The following is a 15,715-nucleotide window of genomic DNA, read 5'->3' on the forward strand; positions in this document are numbered from 1 at the left end:
GAATTCATTATTTCTTAAGCACACACAAAACCCATAAAGCTTCTTGGGATTTCATTCTTGGCTAAGGATACCATCCATATTTTAATATATAGTGATTTTAGGACCCTATGAGATATTTATATGGAAGAATGATTTATACATGAACTGTTGAGCTGATCTTTACAACGAGCCCTCCAAGGCTATTATACTTAAAGAGAGAAACGGCGTGCTCTGAGCGTACACAGAATCTGAGTGAAGAATTAACTTTAAGCACCTGCAAGGCTAGAAAATTTTTAGTGGATCACTCCATTTAATACTTTAATGAGCTCCAATAAGCATAGAAAGGTAGCAGCAGCTACTGTGGATTCGATGGACACATCTCTCACTGGTATCCTTTCAAAATCCTATCACCATTGCTTTCCACTATAGGGTTACAAGGAACTTGGCTCCTCTGTGCTTTCTCACGTCAAAAATATTGTAGCCTCCAGAAAGTACAGGACTTGACTAATCCTTCCTAATTAAAACATCTGTGGTTCGGACTGCACTTCTCACTCCAGGATCCCTTTCCACTGCTTTTTCCCCAGGGGAGACAAAGATGCTGCCAGCAGAGGCATCTCCTGCACGCTCCTGCCCCAGTGCCCACAGTCCTGGCTGCACCACAGGGAGGAGAAGCTCCTGCCTGCAGCCCCTCACATCTCATACGATGCCTTGCACACAATAGCCTTGAGTGCTAGAAATGAAATTGCCTCTGGACAAGCCGGTACTGAGACTACCGGCTCAGGTAGGAAGGATTTCTTTGGATTTGACAGGTTATCTGGGAAAGCAGCTCCTGGGATGGCTTAATGAGTACCTATGACACAAAAGGCAGGGAGCAGAGTTAGCAGCTCTGCTTTGCAGGTTTCTTGGCCTATTCCCAGACTGACAAAGACCCACAGGAGGTATCACATCCTTCCAGATGGGAGAACAAAGGGTGGTCCTATTGGTCATTTTAATATAACAATAAGCTAGGACCTATGTATGCTGGGCCATTTCTGAATTATACGGAATCTGGAGTCTTGTAATATCTTGTATGTAGAGTGCCTGAGAGCAAGACAAGAAGGACCTCAGCAAGCTGCTAGGAATAATGTGTTTCTGAGCGTACATGATGGAAGGCTTGGGAGCCTAGGCATTTCCTGGAGAGGTTTCTGTGATGAATACACGAGGAAGGAGATTAAGCAGGTCTCTTTGGCTGGTTTCCTTCAGATCCTCCAAAGATACCATTTCTGCACTTGGAAGGGGGCCACAGGCAGCAGAGATAGAGTTATGCATGGCTCTGACACCAATTTAAAGTCTGAAAATGCCTGGTGGTTTTTTTTTGTTTTTTTTTTTTCCTGTACTAAGGTATTTATGGAATGCCAGAGATTGTGGGTCCAAACTGTGTCCCAAATTACAACTGCCTGCCTCTTCCTGGGACAATGCCTTCAGTGGGGTGGATTTTTTATACTAGGAACTCCATAAGATGTCATCACATTTGTTTGGGAGTGCTTGAGGTCTCCCAGCTCACCATTTTTGCACTTACATTAAAAGCTATAGATTTCTTTTAACTCTCTAGTCAATCTGACTTAATGCATTGTGAGAGTTTCTGAGTGTTCCGTTTTAACATAATGGTCAACTGCTCTTTGCCTTCAGACAGATCTTGATTTTGCAATGTTCTGTGAGACTGAAATACTTAAATACAAGTTACTTACTTGTGGACACATCTTTTTTTTCTCCTACATGAATTATTCCATCTTGCCCTACACTGTTGCATTTACATGAAATCAGCCCATTTCATTTACATTAAAATACAAGGCTGACAATTCCCTTCCTATCGTGCTTAATTGGACATGATAGATACTTGCTCACTGATGATTTTAGCAGAGCTAAAGGCCCAATTCTTCAGCGACCTTTTTTTTTACGTGAAGGAATGGAGAAGTTCCACTAGTGTCACAAAATTTGCAAGTGCTGTCCCTTCAGGGCGAAGTTATTTCTCTTACAGCAAATGTAACAGAGCTTCAGTGAAGGTATATTCCAACACACATGATAAGAGTTATGAGTTTTATAGATTTAGATAAAAAATGTCTACTATCCTTTGTGGCAACCTGTAGGTTACTGCCTATGAAATAATAAGGTGTCTCCCATTCTTCCTCTACCAAAGTTTGATCCAGAGTATCATAGATTTGGCTGGGAGTATGGAAAGCTGGAGATTTATGGATGGTAACAAAAGATGACATTGTACATCTGGACTGATCTCTAGCTTGTTGCTGAGTGCAAAAAAAGTATGTTTTAGGCAGGGATGCTCTTCTGCACATTTCAGTGCCCTTGTCTGCATGTAAGGAATCGTGGCCGAGTCCAAGTTCTATTCACCTTTTGCATGGCTCTTCCCACCAGGGATACGTCTGTAAGAGTCTTTCAGGACTGTGTGATTGCCTTTGTACAGCTGAGGAGACTGAGGTGACTGAGGTGGAAACAGAAGAGCCTTCTGCTGCTTGTGGACCACACAGAAATCTCACTGAGCTTCACCTGCAGACTTGCCATAGCAGTGCACTTGGATCAGGACAGATGTAACAATGCAAAAGCCAAATGATACACCTGTTCTTTCTATTTGTCTCACCTGTGCTCTGTCACTTTGCCAGTTTTGCAGGAGATGGAAAGCATGTTATCTACTGTGTGTGCCTGGTGAGGGTGACAGGCAAGACACTGATTTGTTTACATTCAGCAGTTCTTTGCTGGCACATCTTTTCTAACACTTCCAGTAACGACTGACATCTTGGGTAGCAGGCTTTTAAAAAAGGACAGAGAGATTTAGGAGCACAAGTCAATCTAAAAAAGGTTTCAGAGTCCCAGTGCTCAGTCCCAGCCCTATTGGTATGTAGAAGAGAAGATCAAAGATCTGGTTTTGATCTAAGTAATTCCATGTGCTGGGCTTATGATAAAGAGTACTTGCCGCTTGTGGTCATGGTGAACTCCTCACATGATTGCTGATATTGTCAGAAATTGTGACAATTATCAGTATTGTCAGAAACACCATGCCTGTTTTCCAGATGGTTTTTCTGGTTGAGAGCATCACACCTTGTGAAGACTTGAAGTCAAGGGCAGCTGGTGGTCACTAGAGGCTGGGATTTTCAGGTTCCAGCAAAACATTGGTACTTTGCTCACATGAACCCTCTTTACTAAATGAATGACTTATTTGTGTAGGCTTCTTGAATATCTCAGCCTTTGGGAAATTATGATACCATTACCTCATCCTTCTATTGTCCATTTTAATGCTTCTCCTCTCATAGTGTTTTTCCTACTGTAATGCCTGCTTTAAAGTATTTATGGTAGCAAAATAAAAAAAAAAAAATCTCTCATGGGAAACACATTTAGAAGATGGGATTTCACATATATAAAATTCAGACTATTAAACCCTTGGAATGCAGGACTCCCTAGGAAAAAATGAGCCATGGAAAATAAGTTTTCTTCTAGCTCTCGTAAGGTCTGCAGCAACCTCTGGAAAGATGCAGGCTGCTCAGTGGATGACCAGTTAACTGCAAAAAATCCCAAGAAAGCCTGCAGTTGAAATTCCAGGCTTTTCTGAAAGGACTGAATAAAAAGCATCTGTCTGAGCTAGTGCATAATCTCTTTTGATCTGAGTTCAGATATGAGGTTTTATAGTGGTTTATGTCAATCGGGGTATGAAACTATCATAACATGCAGATGATACTAAATTTATTACATCAAAGTCAAGAGCATATAGTGATTTTACTCCACGGGGCTGCAGCAAGAGCCACCCAAATATTTTTAGCACATATTAGGGGAACAGACTTCAGGGTGGATCCCTTCTTTGCTATGTGTTTATTTCTGCTTTTATAATTTTGAAGCACAAGTGATTAACTTCATCCTCTTGCAAAAGAATTGCAGTATTGATAGGATAACCCAAGAAGCTTTAAGTCAGATATCCTTGTATCAGTGTGAGATAGGTAGCCGTAGATAACAACACCAGTCTTGAAAAAAACAGGAAGACTTTATCTTGCGAAGTTTTTGCTCTCTCTGCATCTGAGCTGCTCTGGAGAAGTAACAAAAGTGGCAGTCTTTCCGAAGGTATAAACCAGCTTTGCTCTAACAGCTTCACGGGATCGCTAGTGCCCTAGAGGGATGTCAAGTTGTAAGGCATACCATGGCTCTAACAAGTATTGGTCAGTTGTTTCCCCTGGAGATTAAATGTGTCATACTATTATAATTTCTTGGTGAGTCCCTGAACAGCTCTGGTCCATGTTGCTGGTGGCAGCCTCCATGCCATATCACAGCCACCTGAACCTGGTGCTGGGAGTCCTCATCCTCACCCTAGGGCTGCCACCAGCTTATTGTGGCTAGCGTGGAGACCCACTTAAAGACTAACACATTCAGAGGCTGCTTCCGTTATCAGTGTGTACCATTCCCATTGCTATTAACAAACAGAATCTAGAGCTTCTCATTGCATAGTGTTCATTCTATATTCTTCTTCCTCTGCAATGCTGTGGGGAATAAATTATTTGTGTTTTGATTTTTGCTTGCTCTGAACAGTGTTTTTGATTTGGAAGGAATACTTCATCTTCTGTTTTCTTTAATCATTAACATTAGAATTAAGTTTCCAAGCAGGCTGTTTTTCGTTAACCCCAGCACTTCCTTCCTTTCCTTTTATGTGTGCTGGTGACTCACCCAGAGCAGAGGCACAGTGAAGGTGAGTTGCATATTGTTTGTAATATGTATTGGAGGATTTCTAAACACATCCAACCTTTTCCTTCCAGTTGCAAATGATCAGCTGAAATGCAGACCTCTTCCTTACAAAATAAAATAACAATAAATCCCACAGGAGTTTTACATTTCTATCTCTCTCTCTCTCTCTCTCTCTCAAAAAAAAAAAAAAAAAAAAAAAAAAAAAAAGAAAAAGAAAAAAGAAAAAAAAAGCCTTTGAAGAGTTATGTTATGAAGAGATATATGCATATATGTAGAGCTTGATCTTTTGCTGCATGCTGACTCTCCTCATCCTTTTCCCTGTTGATTTTCAGGTATTTCTAGCTGCTACTGTATCTTCGTTATGCCGTCTCCGAGATGTATTCTTGCTTCCTCTCCAACCAGCCTGGCACACACAACTTTTTTTCTCCCACTCTTCCCATTCCTTCCAAACATTCCTTTCAAGCGATCCTCTGTTCTTAGCTCCAGTCAGAAACAAAGCTGCAAGTTTTGGGCTTGGTTGAAAAACTCCAACACAGCTGTCTTGGGTGGGGTTGGAAGCTAGTGACCTTTTGCAGTGAAAAAAGTGTTGAAGTTCAGAATTAACATTTTCTGTTGCATCTTCACTGTTCAACCCAGGCAGACCTGTGCTTAAGTTTGAACAGCCTAAGATCTGATCCTTTCCTCTCCTTTCCTCATGTCTACATCTAAGGATCATGATCTGCTCCACAATATCACATCACAGTTCTGGAAGTGGTCCTTTGGTTGTTGAATTGTATCTACTCCAACTGAAAGCAACCAGTTTGGTAACTGTTTTTATCAAACATTTACCTAGATCAGACTCTATTTGAAACCTACATGGCTGTATCCACATCTTGTCTCACATATGGCTAAAAGACACTTAAAGTTCTACCAGTTCTACTCACTAGGGTTTCTATTTTACTACTGCTCTTCTAACAATTCTTCCTGCTATTTTCTGATTGATGCATTTTTAGAGAACAATTGCACATATTCAACCTTGCTTTTCTGTTAATTTCATGTAGAATAATTTCTCCAGTCACTTTATCTCCCTGATGGTCTTTCTTTGCACTGCTGCAATTTCAGTTACTTTTTTAGAATAGGGGTAACCAAAACTGTGCACAGCATTACAGATGGAGTGCCAAACAGCTTTTGTATAATCTCATTGGTTCATTACTTCTTGTATGGGAAATATTTGATTCATCTTATGATCATGTCTGCCTTTCTTCCAGATGCACCACATCTGTAGCTTCAATTTGCCCTAAATAATACACTGAAGTCTTTCTTCTCAGCTTCAAACAAATGATCTCCTGGACAGTAGCAGATATCACTCTTACTAGATCCTAAGTATATGTTCCATTTCTGTTGCTCCAGACTTGAAGTTCATCTAGTTTTCCCAAATGATATTGCAGTCCTCCTCTCTTGGCAGTTTTTTTCTGTGCTCTTTTAGTGGCAAATTTCATTAATACATGATGAACTGTAGTTAAACCATACAGATCATTGCTAAAGTGTTACCATAAGATCCAATACTTTCTGCTGGATGAACTCCACTAATAACTTCCCATCAGTACAATCATGCCCTTTCTATGGAGTCTGTTCTGTTCTTCTCTGTTTTCAGCCAATGTACTGCCTCTTGTTATAATTTCCTCAAGCATTACATCCCTAAGAAAATGTTCTACTCAAGGCCAAAATAATGGGTCTACCATCTTCCAAAAGTCTTGTATCCCAAAAATCAAATCAATCCACTTTAGATTTTATTCCCTTTTCCTCTTGTCACTGTACCTTTAATTGTTTTGGCTTCACCACTTCCCAGTTCCAAAGACTAGCTTTTCCAGAATTTAGGGAGAAGGAATGTATGTTCAATCTACTTTTCCTGCAATATCTTCTTTCAAATTTACTTACACTGTGGTTTAGAGTAACAGCTCTTTCCATCTACCACTGTTCTTAGCCATTGCATATTCAAGATGACCACCTCAGTCAAAACTCAGGTTTTGGTCCTTGTCAAACTTATCCTTCAATTCAACCTTCATGCTCCCCATTGGACTCTCTTTTTGGCCCTTCTGCTTTTTCCATATGTGATAGAAAACTTTCTCCATTTTTTCCTAAGTTCTTGCCTTTTTAATTTCAATACCTATACTTCCTGAATTCTTAATCTTAATCAGAAGCTTCTTTATTGACTACTTCTTTCCCCTTCTCTATACACTTTTAGCACTTCATTTGGTTAGATGCAACCCTTGTATATAAGATGTATATAAGATATTATCTGAAACATAGGCTGGAGATAGTTGTTCCACATGTGACAAAAGCTCTTCAAACAGATATCTAGACTAATTTGCATTTGAATGAATTTTGTAAAAGCAAAGTGTCACTCCTTTTTTAATTCCTGTTCACATTAATTTTAACTTGTTTCTTAGTTTAACTGTGGCATGCAAATGAAATAAATATCAATTAAGGATATCTTAATTTAACTGATTGTTTGACCATGTTATAACCAGGTAACAAGATAAATCTGATTTTACAGAAGACAATAAGGGCGCAGTAAGAATGCAGGTTTCAGTTCGTGTTCCTTTGCTAAAGAGAGATATAACATTGCAAGTATTTTGGCAAATGCTGTTATTTTTGTTTATTAGAGTGATCTTATCCTAAAGTCAGACTGCCTTTGCAAGTGTTGCCTGTATCTCTTTAGCTTTTAACACAGCTTTTATCTTCGTGTTTTTTCTTCCTGATTCTAAGGAAAGCATATTAAAAATAAAGTGGCCTTGACAGGCCTGGCAACCACCTGTGGAGTCTAGTGTGGTTGGAAGTTGAGCCATCTTTGTCATGTCTCCAAGCCATGGAGCTGGCAGCTCCAAAGTCTCCAGGAGGTTCTCCATGAGCTAAGTTGGCTGCTGGAAAGGAACATGGGGACATCCAGATCAGACCTTCACCAGCACATGGCATTGCCATCTTCCTAGTGACTGGTGCGTCACTGCACTAGATGTTTGGGGACACAGTGGCTCTCCTTGTCTCTGAGAGGCTGCAGCAGCTTCCACCAGCATGCCGGGTATAGGTAACTGTGAAGGCTCTGACAAGCCTTGGGTTACAGTGGTTTGAGCCACTGCTTTCATCTGCATCTCCCATCATTACACTTTATCCTCCGATTTATCCTGCATATGAAGAGGGGAAACAAAAAGAAATGTCTGACTGCCAACTGTGTTGAGTATCTCACCTCAAGTATGGGATTTCTGTGGGGAAAAAGCCATCAAATGAGACTTATTCCTGCACATTAACCTCTGGTAATGTAGGTACTCTTTTTTTAAAAAAAAAGAAAAAAAGTCCTCTCACATACCTTTTAATTTACTTCAGGTCACACCAGAGACACAGTACTTTGAAAGGCTAAGTCATACAAAAAGAACTGCAAAATCCAAAGGCCACAGGATTTTTTCCACTGAGAGGACAATGAATGTGCAGAAGTGCACCTGAACGATGGTGCAGAACCAAGCAGTGTGGTATAATTGAACATACATTGGTACTAGCCTGCAAGAACAGAAGTGAGCACAAATTCTCCCCTCTAGGCAGAAGAAGCCCACGGAATGAGAGAGAGATCTGATAAAATTCCATCCCTACTGAAGTGGATGGAAATTCTGCCACTGACTGTTCAACAAAGGACTCTTCCCTGCAGACCTGTGAGGAATTTTTAATTGGATATAATGTGTGCTGAGAAAGATGATACAATGGGGAAAATTTGGTGCTTAGATAAATAAGCCATAGATGTTGCATCTGTTAAAATGTCTTCCACCAAAGGGCCGTTTCTCCAGTAAGGACAGAGAAATGTAGGAAGGAAAGGAGCAAAAAGAGCCCATTTCCTGCCCATTTGGCTGTGTTGTATGCCAAGAAGGTCATAGCGCTGCATGAATGCTTGTGGCTCTTCTTCAAAGGCTCTGCTTCAGTTCAGACAATCAAAGCTGATGAGGACTCACCCTAAAGTGCACTCCTGTTTTCTAACATAGCCTCTCTGGAAAATATGATGTTACAATATTGGCCAGTCAGTTGGTCTGTCATTTTTGGTTGGCCTCTTCTTTTGTAACACGATGATACTGGGTTTTTTTCTTCATTTTTCATCAGCTGTCAGAGAGATACAAATGCTGACTTCCTCCTAAACCTTTGGATCCCATTGGGATGTCCCAGTGCTGGGTCTACTTACTCCACATTTGAAGCTTCCTTCCTGTAAGTTTTCAGCATCCTCTGTAGAGTTCCACCTCTGGTTTATTGGTATGTATTTCTCTTGCAGCCTTCACTGGATATCTGACTTCCTCACAAACATAAACAGTCATTTCACAATAACCCTGTTAGAAAAGGAAGAATTATCACTTTTACTTAGATTACAAATGCAGGGGCTTTCACAGTGGCCACAAACATGCAGCTGTTGAAGACTGATTGACTTTCCTGTAGGGAATACACTGTGTTCTTTTTCAGAGGAGATGAATCTTTTCTGAGCGGGAGGAAGTTCCTCCACTGACATGGGGTGCAGTAGAAGCTACTGGGGTCCATCCCAGTAGCTAATTCAGGTGACTGCTGAAAAAAGATATTCCCTTGCTTTGGCTGATGAGTGTTCAGGGTTAGTTCAATAAATTACAATTTTTTTTTTTTTTTTTAATTAAAAGAAGGAAGGGATGTGTTCAGTTTGTAAACACAAATGCAAACACATTCGGTAACTAAGCAGTTTGGCGAGCATTCTGCTGATGAAGGATAAAGTTTGCAATTAGGCTTTGGAATAATAGCATATGGCAGTAGACTGAACATTTGTCATTGAGTGATTTCATCTTCTGTGCTAAAGTAGTCTATCCAGCATGGAGGCTGATATTTTAAAAAGTCAGACATGACAAAGGGAAAAGTTAATCCCTCTGACAAAGAATAACATATTGATTAGACTTCCTACTTTGACCTATATGAATATGGATTTAGATCATGCCGATTTTAATATTTCAAGAGCTGGATGCAGCTCCTAACAAATATCAATTCCTAAGAATGTTAAAAATGCTCTAATTTTCAAAGAAAATAAACGTTTTTCTGTGCTTTTATGACTAACATTTTCTGATATTAAAATTCAAAAATAAAAAGCACTGAAATAATTGATAGAAGTTGATACTGTATGTTTACATATTACATTCTTTTTTAGTGTAGATACTGAAAGTAGATTAGGTGATTATTGACTTTTTTTCTAGAAAATGCCAGCATCAGATTCCAATTAACACAGTGCTCTGTTTAAAACCAGCCTTCCTTTGTGAGATGCAGAATGAAAGGACATCATCAAAGTTTAAAGTACAGATTTGCCTCACGCATGTGTCCTGAAGAAGGTACCCTGTAAGATGCGACTAGTAGAAGAAATGCAGAAACAGGAGAAAGCTGTACTGGTTTCTCTTGACATAATGTTTCTGCACTGATGATGTATTTCTGTTAGTTGCCAGTGTGTGAAGGTTGAAGGATGTTTTTGCATCTAAGATAGTTAAACTTTCCTTCCTATGCTATCATTTTTTCCCTTCACTACTCTAAAACAAAATGAATCCCATTGATTAATAAATGTTTAAAAGGATTTCATCAAGGAGTTGCTCTGTTTTCTAAATGCCTTCATTTATTCACGTCTAATTCCTATGCTACTGACATTTTCTTGTTTTTCTGTTTTTAGGAAAGATTCAAGTGGTGCTTTAAACCAAGACCTTCACAATGCCTTAATGGATCAAAGATACTGTTTATACTATAAATCTTTTAGTCTCCTGACAATGCATTATGTCATTAGTGGCAAATCTTTATGAGACTGACTTTGTGGTTCCTGCATAGCATTTAATAATGCTGTTTCTGATGGCTAAACATGTAAAGAGTGGCCACCCATGGGCAGAGATTTATGCGGCTCTGAGAAAGACACTTCTAAGGAAACTAGTCTTTATATCTTCATGGGCCTACTGGCTCCAGGGGTTGCAAATCTTTCCTATATACCGTAACTCAAGGCTGAACAACTGTTACTTAACTTAATGGTACAGAATCTGCAACAAGAATGTTTTCAACGTTCATGTCAAGCCCGAAAATAAGTCACGTTTTATGAATTTGAGTTTATTTTGCTCTGCAGCAACTATTTGGCATTAGCTGGAGGCATCAAGGATCTGATTTCTGCCCCTAGTTATGTTCCTGCAAAACTACGCCACTGACCCTGAGTCTAACATCCCACCTCGTATCTCCTCTCTTGGCTCACCGCTGATTGCATACTGAGTGTGAATGAGTGTAATTCAGTGAGCATTTTCTGATTTGTGGTGGGACTTTGGGACACATCTGTTATAAGCAAGAAGACTTTCTAAATCCTCTGGGAATTTTTGGATATTTCTACTCTTGTTCCTGCAGATTTGTAAAAGTCTGCTTCCAAAAAGCAATGTATTTACTTATTCAAAACACAAAGAGCAGAAGCTTTAAAAGCAAGGGAAGAGCTCCAGCATTCTCTAATCCAGTGAGTTTGGTGTGTGCCAGCAGTCATGTGTAATTGTCCTCAAACAGATGCATGTACCATTGCTGCAAACTCCCTCGGAAAACATCCGTCAACAAATTCTGCCCTCAGAGTTGCCCCTGCAACATCTTCCCACATGTGGTAGTGCATGGAGCTAATTTGTGAGAACTCAGTTGGTTGTCTGTGTGTTCAGAAGATTATGAAGAGGATAAAGTGGGTTTTACTTATTCCCTCTGATTTAATACTGTATCAGCACTGCTTTCATTTAGTATTCTTATATTGGTAAAATGTGGGCTTTCACTGCAAGATTTACTTCTTAGCAATGAAAAACCTGATATAAACCAGAGTTCAAGTAATGTTTTATTTTGCAACAGACCAGCTTTAAATCTAGTGGGATAACTGTGCTGGCAGAGAGCACGGATCTCTGCGTGCAGTATAGATTTAGACCTGTTTTCTCCAGAACATGGGGGCAGAAAGTTTTACAGCTAGAATGCTGTGAAATCCCTTGCATGGCCAATCTGCCCTCCCCACACAGGCGCCGTGAGGAGGACATGGGCACATGAGCATACAACCACTGAACAAGCAGAGTATGAATGTGTAACAGATCAGCTTTCTGATAAGCAATTTAATAACTCTTTCAAACTTGAAGAGATTTCCTCTCTGATCCTTGTAGGTTAACTCCCCCAAAAGGCCCTTCTGATGCCTTTGATCTCACTTGTAACACACAACTACTCCTGTCCGGCAGAACGGGCAGCATTTGCTGCCTCCTGACCAAGCTATCTAGAGTGTCAAAATAGATCTTTCTGGTAAAGTGTGTCTTCAAGGTAGGGACCAATTCTACTATTACTGCTTCATTCGATCCAAATTTTTCTTTCTCTCACTTTTTTTTTTTTTTTTTTTTTGTTAGTTTACACTTTCTATCTTCTCTGTTCTATCTTCTCTGCTCATCATTGTTCGTATTTTTCTCTCTTCTTTTTTTCCCATTTTTCCTGCCTGTTTGCCATTAAGTTTTTCCTTTCTTCACCTTTCTCATCCACTTCCTTTTCTCAGGTTATTTCTTTGCTCTCTATTCGCTTCCTCCGTCTACCTCTTTCTGCTCATCAGCCACATTACAACAGCGAGGAGTAGTTCACAGAGGCAGACCAGCTGGGATATGTCCCAGTGAGAGCACATGTTGCCCAGAACATAGAGCAGAGATGTCTTGCGATGGTATTGGTTTTGAGCATGTGTTACAGATAGGAAGGGAAGGGGGCATTTTTCAACAGGCCTGCTCAATTGGCACATATTTCACAGCCAGGGAAGTCAGCAGAAGGAGAACAAGCTCTGAATACATGGTGAAAGGAAATCCAGAGAGGAGATACAGCTTTGCAGTGCAAGGCAGCAAGCCAAGGAGAAATCTTTGAGATGAGGGCAGAACTCTGTGCTATGCATATAAGGCCCAGCACCAATGAGGCCTGATTTTATATATGGGAAGGAAGCAAATGCTGAGCATGGCCCTGCTCCTGACCAAACCCTGCATGCTGGGTATATTCTTCAGGAAAATGCTTCCTGGCTTACTCCTCATGATTCTTCTGTTATGGGATGGAAATGGGCATTGAACAGCACGTGGGAGTTGTGACAAGGAACTACGAGTAAAGGAAAATTCATAAAGGTAGGAGTTGGGGACTGAGTTAAAGGACAGTGTAAACAGAATCATCCACCAGATGCAAAGCTTTTCTGAATGAGCGTTAGCATCAACAGCAGTTGTGACAGGCACTGCTGACTGTGGTTGTTTCTGAATGCCCACAAGCCATCAGCCATATAACACAGTTTGTGCATTGCTGGTGGTACTTGTATCTGTTCGAAACACCCACTCTGACTTTCCTCTTCCTCTCATAGTTCAGTGTTGTGGAAGAGTGTGTAACACCCTGTGGTGAACAGGAGAGGTGGCCTGAGGTGTATCAGGGGTTTATATGTTAGGTTACTTAGTGTGGGAAGGGGGAAGAGGATGCTGGGACTTTGCTGGTGGCCAGATGTCTCTGGCCTCCACTAAGTAAGATGGAGTAGTGCAGAAAGGCTGCTGGAGGGAGGCCATTGGTGGTGCTGGGCTCCAGGGAAAGCTTTCATATATGTGAATAAGGGAGAGCGAGGGAATATCCAGAGATCTGCTGTCCAACATCATGTTTAGGCTAATCCCACGTTGCTAAGAAGCCCTCCACATATTTGGTATTGGCTCTGTTACTCTGCAGTCCTTCCTCAGGTGGCCACCCCCTCCTCCCAGTGAAGTCCATCTGTTTGGCCATGAACCTCATGACTTTTGGCTCTGTAGGATGCAGCATGTCACGAAACCCCTAAGCGTGCCTTTCTCAGCTTGATGAGACTCCAAGCCCAGCAGTCCGGCACTGCTGAACATCTCCAGCTGTTTCTTGACAAGGAACTCATGCCTGAGTCAGAGCCCTTCACAGCTCTGCCTTGAAGGGTGCACTGCCCGTGGGGAGGGAGATGTCTCTGGCTCTGAACTCATTCTTCTGGAGAGAGCTTTTAGTCCTAGTCAAAGCAGCTTTCCAGGAGAGCACACAGCTCTTTGTGTTGAGGAAATGTGGAACCTCTGGACACCGCAAAATCAGCCAGCACCGCTGGAATGCTTTTGAGATTCCTCAAATCCCAGACTGGTGCTGAACCTCCTGAGGTGCTGCTGCCCACAGTTCAGCAGCAAGTCCCAAATGTGTCCCTTCTGCCACGGCAGAGGGAACTGTTCCCTTGTGCTACAATATCTGGGAACTCCCATGCCATGGGCTCTGAGGCCGGTCCAGCCAGGGGCTCCTTGAAACTGGGGAAGACTCTGTGGAGATTTGGGCTATCACACCTCCATCCTGCCCCAGCCTGAGGGACAGCATGTCTTTGCCACTGGGGAGGCTCAAAGGAAGGGATTTTGGTGTAGCACTCAGAGCGTAGGCCAGGCTGTGGGTAATGTGCATGCTGCAGTGCAGAGACATGGTGTCATTTCTTCATGAGTAGCTGGCAGCACTCTTGGCCTGGCATGAGAGTTTCATTTCCAGTCAGGGTGTACAGCAGTGTTTTCCAGAGACATGGCCCGTAGAGTGGGGGGAAAGGCAATGCAGGACAGTTCTGCTTTTCATGTGTTCATAGAGAATGGTCAGTGTGGACACTACCTCAATAAGAAGAACATCTTCAATATCGTGGCAGGAAGGCACTGTTTGGCATCTGAGTGGCTCAAGAAGGACTTGGTTCCTGACTTCAGGGCTCTGCTTCTGACTGGAATGGACGTACCTGAGCTGGCCTGCTTTCCATTAAATGCCACACCTGCCAAATGTAGATGTCCTTTAGGACTACGTGCATCTGTGCAATCATTACATGTGAACTCTCCTCTAAAACAATTGCAAGTCCAGCTTTCAGTAGTTACGAAAAGATAGGATTAAGCTTTCCTGTGCAGTGTCAACCAGTCCTAATACTTTTATAATATCTCTCTCTTAGGATCTCTTCACTGACTCCAGCTTCACATTTATTTCAGTACAATCTTCTACTTCTCTCCTGTTTCATTGCCTGCTCCAGTTCTTTATTATTCCTGCTGCTGTGGTACTGAGCCTCCCTGCAGCTGTTAACTCCCAAGAACAGAGGCTGCAGGCCATGCACCTCCTTTCCAGCCCTGAAACAGAGGTGCTCAGCAAGGATGGGTCCCAGCTCTCGCACTGTCTTTGAGTGGGGCACCTCACCTCTCAGCTCCATTTCCTTGCATTACACAAGAATTAACCTAGTTAGTTGCCTAAAGTTCAGATAAAACCGATGGTCCCGGCAGCATGTAAATCTCAACTGAGGGCTTTAAAGATTGGTAAGTTTCTGAGTAGCTGTAAGCAGGTCTTTCAATGGAGGTTGTCAAGGAAATATGATATGCGTATGGCACTGTTACTGGCTTAGTTTGCAATGACTCAACTTAGAGACTGTAGACTACAGGGGCTACGGATGGGGCTGTCAGAAAAATGAAGGCATTTCTCACATAATTTGATGGTTTCATTTATTACCTTCTGGGGATATGAATTCACAGAATATCACAGCACCAGGTCTGTGATTTTTTCATGAGGCAGAACTGCTTTTCAGGCTGTTACCTCTTGCTGGCATGGTAGTCTTTTGTGGACATGCCACAGGATGTGTAATGCTGTGGTGTTTTCAGCTGAAGTCACAGACAGCAAATAGAAAACTCTGAGTTATGATCATACGATACCATAACCTGCCCTCCTGGGTGAGGGAGATTGGTTGGTCAGAAGCTGCACAGATGGCTTTAACATATCACAGAATGAGTTTTGTCTGGAACAACTCTGAAGACCTCTTCTGGCTTTTCTGGAAATCTTGGCTCCAAGCTTCTTATGACAGCCAAGATGATGTAAAAAGCATTGGACAGGTTGGCGCTTCAGACAACGTTTAGAAACCATGGTTATAAATGCAACCTGACCAAGTAAACAAAACTATTTCACATGATTGTATGCCACCCTTTTATGATAAAGAAGAAAGAAACAGGCTGTGAAATAGATCAGTGAT

The sequence above is a fragment of the Meleagris gallopavo genome, chromosome 2, assembly GCF_905368555.1.
Source record: "Meleagris gallopavo chromosome 2, MGAL_WU_HG_1.1, whole genome shotgun sequence".
Taxonomy (NCBI): Eukaryota; Metazoa; Chordata; class Aves; order Galliformes; family Phasianidae; genus Meleagris; species Meleagris gallopavo.